Raw genomic sequence first — 12,416 nt, forward strand, 5'->3', positions numbered from 1 at the left:
AGAGAAGAAGAAAGAACAAAGAGGAAGTACCAAAACAGCGAGAAAAAAATTAATAATATGGCAATAAGCACATACATATAAATAATCACTATAAATATAAATGGACCACATTCTCAAGACACAGAGTGGCAGAACAGATAAAAAGACAAGACTCATCTATATGCTTCCTACAAAAGACACAGTTTAGGTGTAAGGACACCCATGGACTGAAAGTGAAGGGTTGGAAAAGATATTCCATACAAATGGAAACCAGAGGAAAGCTGGACATATATACATACATACCAGACAAAATAAATTGTAAGACAAAGACTGTAATAAGGGACAAAGAAGGGTGTTAATGATAAAGGGTCAATCAAACAAGAGGCTGTAACATTTGTAAACATTTATGCACTCAACATAGGAGCACCTAAAATGTATAGAGCAAATATTGACAGACTTGAAAGGAGAAATAGACAGAAAAACAATAATAGCAAGGGACTTTAATGCACCACTTACATCAATGGATAGATTAAACAGACAGAAAATCAATAAGGAAACATCGGCCTTAAATAACATGTTAGAAGAGATGAATTTAACAGATATTTACAGAACGTTCCAACCCAAACCATCAGAATACATACTCTTCTCACGTGCATATTGAACATTTGAACATTTTCCAAGGTAGATCATATGTTACACCACACAATACGTCCCCCAAATTTAAGAGGACTGAAATCATATCAAGCATCTTTTCTGACCACTGGAAACTGGAAATTCCACAAGTGTGTGGAGATTAAGCAACATGCTACTAAACAACCAATGGGTCAAAAAAGAAATGAAAAGAGAAATCAATAAACACCTTGAAACAAGCAAAAATGGAAATGTAACACACCAAAATTTATGGGATGCAGCAAAAACAGTTCAAAAGGGAAGGTCATAGCAATAAATGGCTACTTCAGGAAACAAGAAAAATGTCAAATAAACAGCCCAACTCTACACTTCAAGGAATTAGAAAAAGTAGCCCAAAGTTAGCAGAAGGAAGACAGTAACACAGATTAGAGCAGAAATAAACTAGAGACAAAAAAGGCAATAGGAAAGATCAATAAAACTAACAGCTCATTCTTGGAAAGATAAAACTGACAAATCTTTAGCTAGACTTACCAAGAAAAAAAGAGAGGGGACTCAAATAAATAAAATTAGGAATGAAAGAGCAGATATTACAACTGATACTACAGAAATACAAAGAATCATAAGAGACTACTAGGAATAATTATACACCAATGAATTGGACAACCATAAAGAAATGGATAAATCCCTAGGAATGCACAACCCTCCAAGCCTGAATCATAAAGAAATAGAAAATCTAAACAGGTCAATTACTATCAAGGACATTGAACCACTAACCAAAAACCTCCCACCAAACACAGTCCAGGACCAGGCAGCTTCACTAGTGAATTTTACCAAACATTCAAAGAAGAATTAACACTGAGTTTTCTCAAATTCTTCCAAAAAGAAAACAGAAACAGACTCACAGATGTAGAGAACAAACTAGTGGTTACCAGTAGGGAGATGGGTAGGGGAGGGGCAAGAGAGGAGTAGGGGATTAAGAGGTACAAACTGCTAAATGAATAAATAAGCAACACGGCTATATTATGCAGCACAAGGAAATATAGCCATTATTTTATCATAACTTTAAATGGCACATAAACTATAAAAATATTGAATCACTATGTTGTACTCCTGGAACTAATATAGTATTGTAAATCAACTATATATCAATAAAAATTTTTAATTTCTTTGGTTTAGTGTCATTCATTCTTTTATGAATCCCAGATAGTTAAAAATAAAATTCTTTGATTAAACCAATGTTTCTGTGTTATACACCATAACTATCAAAATGTCACTCTTGTCCTTTTGTCCCAGTGTTGCAATCATCACAAAACCTGTGATTTGCTCAGTCACTTCCACTATCAACTCTAACTCTGTCTCAACCACACACACCATTTTCACAAATCATCTAAGCAGAGATTACAAACTCCCCCCAAAAATAAAAAAACAAAACTTTTTAGTTTATCACAATCTGTTCTGCCCACTTGTTCACCCCAAATCAAGTGAATGTCAATTATATGATTATATGACTTGATCAAAGACTCAGGTTTCCATGAGCATTTAGCACAGACAGAAGGATAAAAATATCACAATGTCAATACTTTTGTTTAAAAACATGGAATTCAACTTTAAAAAAGAATAACTGAATTGTACTCTTTGTTCACTTGCAAATTTACATTTGACCTTAGGTAAGTCACCAAAATTTCTGGCGTCTTAATTTCCTTGTTTTGCATATGGACCCAATGAAATAGCATTTTCTGGTTTATATGGATGCTTTCTAGAATAGCTTGTTCATGATTATCAAGTGACTAGGAAACATAGTTGACAAACCTGCCCTGTTTCCAAGAAGCCTTGTGTCTTTTTGCATTTCAGTTTGTTTCTGATGGCTCAGTAAGAGGATCTAGTCCCTGTTTGTAGGAATTAGGTTATAGTGATGCAGGCTGAGTGTCTGGTTACACAGCACTAAAACACCTAGATGGTCTAAGCTGACCTTCTTCCAGACATTCGGTCTGTGTAAGACCCATCATACCTACTACACTGATGAAATCTTTTGTTGTCATGCAGTTGCTGCCTACGCTTCCATAGCAGCGAAGCAGACATTCTGACCATGGCTATGTACCCAAAATCCCGCACAGACTGTCATTTCAAAACTAAAAAGTAAATCTGCCAGTTTGGGGGAAAGTTCAGTCAAGCAACCTGGTGCCTAATAGAGAAGACACTTCACCAAACAACTGAATTTTTCTTTATCTTTCAGGGATCTGTTTTGCCTTCATACAAGGAGTCAAAGAAAAAGGTGGCTTGGCCAGGTGTGTACTTTGAGTCTAACCCTATAAATAATTCACAGAGAGCACATTTTCTGTGAGCACGGGTCATTTTCTGTACCCTCAAGTTGAAGGTGACCTAAAGATGAATCACTTTATCACCTCTTAGGAAAACTTTACAGGTCTGCTACTTCTTCATTTATAAAACAGGAAGGCGGCTTGGAGAAATGATAGCCTGTCATTGAGAAAGCGTTTTGAGCTCCCTTGTCATCACTAGATAGCATTTATTGTGAGCCTACTGTGTACTTAGCACTGAGCAAATATAAGGTATTGGGTTAACCAATCACAACCCTTCTGGCTGCAAAATAATTTTTTAAAACCCTCAGCTCCATTAATATTCCATGCCATATGGTGAGGAAAGGCTTAAATTCTATTGCTTTTGCTTTTACAGATAATTTATGAAAAAAATGAAATATTAACTAGGAATGTGGTAGAATGGCTTTCTGTTTCACAAGGAGATGACAAATGAAGGCACGTAGGCACACATTTGAATAAGGAATTATCAATCAACCTCAGACCTGACCCACAGCTGTCATCCTATAAATTAATGTTTACCATTTTTAAGTCTGTGCAGGACATCTGGAAACACACAGGCTGTGGCTGGCGAGAAATTTCCAAGAAATAGTATATCAAAAGCTAATTATAGCAGCAGCGAGCCCAAGTGTCATTTTGTTATGGTGAATTATAGACGGGGAGCTCTGTCACCCGCAAACTGTTATTCATAACTAAATCATAATGCTTTTAAGTTTTAATTAATCTGCTGAGCTTTAGTTGCAAGGGGGAAGCTTGCTTAACCGTTCAGCCACCGAGGCTCTCTCGGGCTACCCCGAAACTGCGTCTGAGCACCTGAGGGAGCAAGACCGCATTATCAGACTGACATCGCGTCTATTAAAGACACTTTCTTTTAATATGCCGGAGTCTGAATATTTCTTTCTATTTCATTATCCAAAAACCAATTAATTTTCTATAAGAGCACCAAATTAATTACAAAATACTATGGAAATCGGAGATTTCTCTCCTTCCTTCCCATCATTATGGAAATGCCAAGCCCCATGGCAGCCAAGTCTTCCAAAGGTGCTAGTCTTCCTTCTTAGTTAACATTTTATTTGTGATGTCAGGAAAACCCTTAAGAGCTGGCGTTTTGATTTCTCTTTCCCATGCCTTCTTTCTTGCATTGCTTACCCATTTCACTGTTTGATCCTCCTGACCTCATGAAGGTTAGTCAGAGAAAGAAAATTTTTCCATAAAGAAACTTCCTCTTATTTACTGTGACTTTTTGGGTTTTCATCTTGTCTGCCCAACAAGACTATAAAATCTTCATGGGCAGAGCCATCTCTTACATCTGTTTGTTTGTTTGTTTGGGGGAGGGATTAGGTTTATTTATTTGGATGGAGGTACTAGGGGTTGAGCCCAGGATCTCCTGCATGCCAGGCATGCGCTCTACCACTGAGCTATACCCTCCCTCTTAAATGTGTTTATTTTTTTAACATTTTTTAATTGAGTTATAGTCATTGTACAATGTTGTGTCAAATTCCAGTGTAGAGCACAATTTTTCAGTTATACATGAACATACATATATTCATTGTCACATTTTTTTCGCTGTGAGCTACCACAAGATCTTGTGTATATTTCCCTGTGCTATATGGTATAATCTTGTTTATCTATTCTACATTTTGAAATCCCAGTCTATCCCTTCACACCCCCCATCCCCTTGGCAACCACACATTTGTATTCTATGTCTGTGAGTCTGTTTCTGTTTTGTATTTATGTTCTTTTTTTTTTTTTTTAGATTCCACATATGAGTGATCTCATATGATATTTTTCTTTCTCTTTCTGGCTTACTTCACTTAGAATGACATTCTCCAGGGACATCCATGTTGCTGCAAATGGCGTTATGTTGTTGGTTTTTATGGCTGAATAATATTCCATTGTATAAATATACCACCTCTTCTTTATCCAGTCATCTGTTGATGGACATTTAGGCTGTTTCCATTCTTGGCTATTGTAAATAGTGCTGCTATGAACACTGGGGTGCAGGTGTCTTTTTGAAGTAGGGTTCCTTCTGGATATATGCCCAGGAGTGGGATTCCTGGGTCATATGGTAAGTCTATTCCTAGTCTTTTGAGGAATCTCCATACTGTTTTCCACAGTGGCTGCACCAAACTGTATTCCCACCAGCAGTGTAGGAGGGTTTCCTTATCTCCACACCCTCTCCAGCATTTGTCATTTGTGGACTTTTGAATGATGGCCATTCTGACTGGTGTGAGGTGATACCTCATTGTAGTTTTGATTTGCATTTCTCTGATAATTAGTGATATTGAGCATTTTTTCATGAGCCTATTGATCATTTGTATGTCTTCCTTGGAGAATTGCTTGTTTAGGTCTTCTGCCCATTTTTGGATTGGGTTGTTTGTTTTTTTCTTATGTCGTATGAGCTGCTTATATATTCTGGAGATCAAGCCTTTGTTGGTTTCATCATTTGCAAAAATTTTCTCCCATTCCATACATTGTCATTTTATTTTACTTCTGGTTTCCTTTGCTGTGAAGAAGCTTGCAAGTTTAATTAGGTTCCATTTGTTTATTTTTGCTTTTATTTCAATTGCTTGGGTAGAGTGCCCTTGGAGAGCATTTTTGAGATGTATGTCAGATAATGCTTTGCCTATATTTTCTTCTAGGACGTTTATTGTATCTTGTCTTATGTTTAAGTCTTTGATCCATTTTGATTTTATTTTTGCGTATGGTGTAAGCGAGTGTTCTAGCTTCATTGATTTACATGCTGCTGTCCTAAACTTATTTTTTATATTCACACCTTCCCCTATCTTCCCTTGGCATGAACTTCTATTTTGAATCTATAGGGATTCAGGGATTTAGTAAATTCTTTTCAGTTGAAAAAAAATATAATTTTGATTAGCCAAGAGAAATTTAAATGTATTGGACTTGCAATGCAAAATAAATCCAAAAAGAGAGGCAGTAACAGAAACCAATATGGTTTCTTTATCAGGCAACCCACAGGAAAAACAATGGACTTAACTTGTGACTTTTTAAAATTCTGTTAAGCAAACACAATTTTTTTCCTTCTAAAGAATTTATGATGACCTTACATAAAAGGAGAACATTAAAGGAAATGCAAAAAATGTGCATAGAGGATGATACTTTTTGATTATAAACTTTATCATCACTGAAATAAAGGCATTAACTGATCTTCAAAGTTTAATTTAAAGCAGTGGAATCTTTTTCAGATGCAATAGTAGGACAATCCTCTCTTTCTTAAAAAGTTGTGTGGATTGAAGTAGGTAACAGGCCCTGGGTCTTGTAGTGCTTTCTAGAACTTCCCGTGGCCTGGGAGGCGACTCCTTCACTTTCTGCAAAAAGGCCTTGCTCAGTCTCTGAAAACATTGCCTGAAAATGACTAGGAAAGTCTTCCTAGAGTCAAAGCATACATCATACTTTGTTCCTCTAAAGCACCAGTACAGTCATCCCTTGGTATCCACTGGGGATTGGCTCCAGGACCCTGCAGGTACCAAAATCCAAGGATGCTCAAATCCCTATGTTCAGTGACACAGTATTTGCATATAACATATGCGAATCCTCCCATGTACTTAAAATCATCTCTAGATTACTTATAATACCTAATACAATGTATATGCTGTGTAAATAGTTGCCTGTGCACGGTAAATTGAAGTTTTGCTTTTTGGAAATTTCTAGAATTTTTTTTTCCAAATGAATCCCAGGATGTGAACCAATCAATACAAAAGGCTGACTGTACCATGCCTTGACCCAGCAGGCACTTAATATGCATTTTATTGATTTAGCACCAGGGTCTGTGTCTTTCATCACTTCCTATGTTGAACTACTGATTTATTTCTTAGGATAGTTCCCTACATCTAGATTAACTGAAATTTAGAGTGCAATAAATATTTTCCACGGGTTTGGTCACCATTTACCAAATTTAGCTTATAAGTGAGTTCATGGTTAAAACACTACAACTTTTGCAGCCGATGGTGATCATTTAAATTGGGGCTCTTTGAAAACGAGGTCTTGAAGACTATTTGGTCTAAAAGGTGTAAAAGATGCAGGCGAGGCCAATGTGGTTCTTCTCTAAAAGCACAGGTCAGTTTCACTGTGTTTAAATGGAAGACCCCGGGGGTGCACTGCCTGACCTCTAAGGCCTCTTCCAAACTTCAGAGTCTACGACTCTCTGGCAAAAAAGGGGTAGATTCTCCTGTTCCACATATCAAATGATGCCACCACTCTTCCTACCTTTACTTTCTCAAGTGAGGTATGAAATTAAAGACGGAAGAGGGTGTGCCCAAATTTAATTCTTACTTCAAACTCAGGAAGGCAAAAGATTTAATTTGCTTCTATTCAGCGGGCACTTTTGTCTGGGCCTTTAAAACATTGTTACAAATTAGTGCAGCTTCATCAAAGCACCAACCGGACCTTGCAGCCTCAAAACATAGTCATTTGAATCAAATTAAACAGAGTATGTAAGATGCAACAGGATTTTTGTTCACCTGATTTCTGGGGCATGAAGTAGCTTGAATAACTTAGGCCAGGTCACTCTTGGAGGCAAGAATTCAATTTCTTTGGCCTGTTGAGGCTCACTTCTTTCCAAAATAGGTTTTGTCCCAGAAGTCTATGTTTCTGGGATGCAAATTTATGTTGTTTTTGTTGTTTCCTGGAACTCTGCTGACAAGGATGCTTATGACCTTCTGAGCTATTTTGGGATTTTATTTTCTCTCATTAGACGTTAATTTTTTCATCCCTGTCATAAAACAAAAATAAATTAAAAACAAAGGGGGAAAAAAGCCCTTTGATTTAATTTCTAATACAGAAGAAAAGCTAATGCTGGCATCATAATTGCTAGAATGCTGCTAAAAACTGCATCTGACTCATGGCCAACATCAGAGGACGAGTGGAAACAGCGGTGGATAAATAATTAAAACATTTAGAGACGTTCGGCTCCTATTTTCTCTTCATAAAGTTACATTTCTGAGCCTACAGTGATGAGCCTCTTAAGTGTCTTCAGCCAAGGGGTCTCTGAGTTGGCCACTCCCTTCAAATTCTCACTCCTTTAGTTAAGGAACAAATGCTGATGGGAGCAGTTTCGCTCAGTCCTCACCGTTGTGTCGCTCAGGGCTCAGAGAGAGGAATGGTTTTTCTCCCGTGAGTCTAGAAGACTGTCCCACAGACAAAAACACAGGGATACAACTAAGTCAGGCCAGCCGTGGGCAGCAGCCTCATTCCTGTCACATCCAAGAGTGACCGCTAGCCGCCCCCCTCCCCCAAGCCACGGGAAGCCGAGAGAGGAAGGATGGCACGGCCAAAACTCAAATTTCCACTGGCCGCCTCATTCTCAAGGACCCAGGTGTTAGCAAAGGAGACCACAGATTTCAAGCAGTCCTTGACTACTGATAATCAGACCTATTCTGCAAATGGGGAAACTAGACAGAGGGAAGTTGTCACTCCTGGAAGTCATGCAGCCAGAAACCGAGGGGTTGAGACACTCCATGTGCACAAAATGAACTGAGAGCACTCAAAACTGGATTGCTCCATCAAGTCCGCCTTGCCAGAGACATGAATCATGAGAATCAAGTAAGGCATCCTCTGTGAAAGGCCAGCACAGCTGCTGTGACTTGGAAGGAAAACTGACGTTTCTGAAAGTCCAGTTTGCCTCCTTTCTTTCTTCTCTCTTGCCCTCATCTCTGCTCTTTGTGGTCCTGCCTCCAATCCACTTTGCAGACTTTCTGTAGAATGTTCTCTCCCTGCAGCATGCCTCGGTGGGGGATGTGACCCCTGGACCGCACAAGGAGTGCCAGATTTCATGCAGTTAGGCAAAGGGACGAGGGTGTTTCCCATTTTGTTTGAGCTGTTCCTTCTGGCGGCCAATCTTTGGATGGATGCATGCGGTAAGACCTAGACTTCCCCTAAGTTGTAACCAGTGGCCCAAGAGCATCAGTTTATGCACTAGACAGCCATCACACCCTTCTTCCCAGGACTGGCCTCTGTGCACAGATCCAGAAACTCTGTCTGGTTGGTCTGAGCCCCGCAATTAATCACTTGGATATTGAGTGAAGCCACAAAGCCAAAGATTATTGTGCAATTCACTGCAGGATACTAGGCAGGGGAGTTTTCAGTGGGTCCTACATTGTTCGTTTTTTTAATCCCCATTGTAAATCTTCTTCTCAGTACCGTTTAAATACTTAAAAGTCCTAATAATGATCAGATTGGCTTCTTCCCTTTCAGTAAAGATTTTTTTTAATTGGTTTCGGACTCATTTACCATAATCTTCTGAATCAGCTCTCTAAATGCAACAGTCAAACGAGCGTATTTCTTTTGCTTGTGAACTGCCCATTCTAGGAAACAATCCTTTGTTCTTTGTGAAAATTCCACCTCCAACTCTTACAACGTTCTGTCCATCTAAGTTTGGGGAATCAAAGACATTCAATTGAATTCCTGGCCTAATTTTAATGCTTCCTCAGACTTTTAAAATGTTTTTTTCATCAGTCCAATTATACATTTTTCTTGTTAATTAGCTAATTATTAAAGTGGTGTAAATTTCTTTTCATCGTCTTATGGACTTTCTTTTTCCTAAGATTAGTTTTATATTTATAAATCACTTCTATATTTTTGTTTTAAAAAAGTAGTACTTATCCAGGATCAAAAATGAGAAAGTACAAATAGGAAAACAAACAATTTTAGTCCAGATCTTTCCCTGCAAGGCCCATTTAAAGTCCACATACAAAAACGTTCATTTTCTTTTTTCATTGAATACAATTTTGTGGGCGGCTCATATTTTCACGTCAATAAATATATTCCCATATAATTTTAATGATGCTATAATATTCTATTATGTGCATATGTCACAATTCATTTAGCCCATCCCCATTTAAAAATGCTTAGTCTGGTCCCTAAACCCGTAGAGTAATAGGCATTTCTTATTGCTAAATATTTTCCCTTAACTGTAATTATCTTTTAAGATAAAAGCAGAGAAGTGGGTCAGGTTGTACATTTTTAGGGCTTTTCTTACAGATTGTCTGATTTATTTTTTGGGAAAGTATATCAGTTTGTACTCCGATATCCACTATGGAAGTGCCTATTTATCCACATTCTAGGCAAATTGGGTATTATTTTCATTTTTGCCGGGGTTATGTCATTTAAAATTGTATTTTCTGAATTATGAAAGAGAATCAACAAATTTCCTGTTTTCTTACTGCTTACTAAATGATTCATAACAATGGTGACCTCTCTGCTGTCACCTCTTTCTCCTCGGAGTCCTAGAGAATTTTTAGACTTGGGTCAGTTTCCAGCAATGACACTCCCACCAATGAATGTTAAAACTGCTACCTATACCAAGACCTTTGCCAAATATTTAATTTGCAAATGTGATTACTATTGCTTTCTCTCTGGTGCAGAAACAGTTTTGCATTCTGGCTTGCCTCTGGGGGAGACCTCCCATACCTATCTGATGCCCTTGTGATAAACTGAATTTTCTGCCAGCCTCTTCTTACTAATCATGTCTGAAGCCTTTCTTCTGGCTGATGCTGCAGGAAGGGGTACCAGCCCACAGCTCAGACCCTTCTGCACACCAACATGTCCCCCTTATAGCAGACTGAGTGCGTTTCTGACTCCCTTACCCCTCTTAGTACTAGTTCAGTGTTCAGGCGGAGCGTGTCTTCAGGACACTTGTAGTCAAGATCAGGATTTCTCACGCCCGGATCTGCTGACATCAGGACCAGATCATTATTTGTTGTGGGTGCTGCCCTGTGCTTTGGAGGATTTTTAGTAGCATTGCAAGCTTTCAGCCACTAGATGCTTCTAGTACCCTACCAGGTATGACAACCAAAAATGTCTCCAGACATTGCCAAATGTCGCCTGGGGGCACAACCACCCAAATGACAACTGCTAGCCTAGGGGCTGAAGAACTTCTAACAAGTTAACATCATCTTGCGTCGTTTAAAAAACAACGTGGTTCTTTTCCATTATAGCTTATTACAAGATATTGAATATAGTTCCCCGTGCTATACAGTAGGTCCTTGTTGTTTGTCTATTTTATATATAGTAGTGTGTATCTGTTTATCCCAAAGTCCTAATTTATCCCCCATTCTTTCCCCTTTGGTAACCATAGTTTCCTATGAGCCTATTTCTGGTTTGTAAGTAAATCTGCATCCTTTTTTTTTTTTTAGATTCCACATATAAGTGATATCATATGGAAAGGTATCTAAAAATATACATATATGTACATATATGTATAACAGTGGCTTTGCTGTATACCTGAAGCTAACATTGTAAATCAAGTACACTGCGATAAAAAATAAAAATTAAAACAAACAAACAAACAAAACACATGTCCTGCTCAAGGTATGCACGGGTCTTTCCACCTGAGCCCTATTTCAGAGAACATCTTTGGTGTTCTCTAAGTTGGAGTCACGCATTTTAAGACGTGCAGACAAAACAGAAAGCTTCAGTAGTAGACTAACTCAGAAGATGAAAGGTTGCTCATATAAAGTCTGGTCAGTGGTCTGAGTTTGCTTTGGTTTCTTGAAAATTTAGGGAATAAAAACAATTTATTTTGTGTGGTTTATAAAAAAGAGCCAAGTAAAGATGCTGAAAGGCACCCTTCAACTTAAGGTGAAGAATAGGGTACCACAAACATTGGTAAGTTTCATCACTGCAAGTTTAAGCAGACAGAGGATCAGAGTGTTGTTGAAAGGAATCTCTGTCCTGGAAGAGATCTGAATCGGATATTTTCCTGGAATTCTAAAACCCAGAACATCTCCTTGTATTGAAGTCAGACGTGTAACCTCTTTTTCAGCCATATACAGCTTTTGCACACACAGTTATAAGCAAAAGTAACCTGAGTAGCCTCACCCCCACTGGTATTTTCCTGCAGGTGCTAAGCATCCAAGGCTTCCTGAAAAGCAAGTCTCCCCCCTGCCGCTGAAGGTTGGCCACAGTTCCTGATCTCACATGCCCTACGGCACTGTATGAAGCACCAGGCAGCAAACTGCCCCAAGTTTTCAACATACTTAGAAAAGCAAGGCCCCAGTCCTAGGAAGACGAGGTGGGGTTTCCAGCACACACTGGATGAGTGATACACCCGTTCCTGCCTAACTCACCTAAAACTGAGCACATCAGGCGAGCTTATTGTGGAGAAGATCACATCTGAAACCATAAACTAACAAATTATACACTCCTCACTCTTAGTCTAAATACTCTTTATAAAACATATATATATATATACATATATATATATATATATATCTCACATGTATAACTGAATCTCTGTGCTGTACACCGGAAACTAACACAACATTGTAAATCAACTAGACTTCAATAAAAAAATCTTTTAAGAGAAGATAACACAAATGCTGACAAACTAACATTAAAACTATTTAGCTTTTCTCCCTACTGGTTGCACTCCGCCACCAGTTATGCATCCATAGTACCTGGGATTACGGTCTTATATTTTTCTCTAGTTTTTTTTTTTAATAAATTTACATTATA

Source organism: Vicugna pacos, chromosome 20, assembly GCF_048564905.1.
Source record: "Vicugna pacos chromosome 20, VicPac4, whole genome shotgun sequence".
NCBI lineage: Eukaryota > Metazoa > Chordata > Mammalia > Artiodactyla > Camelidae > Vicugna > Vicugna pacos.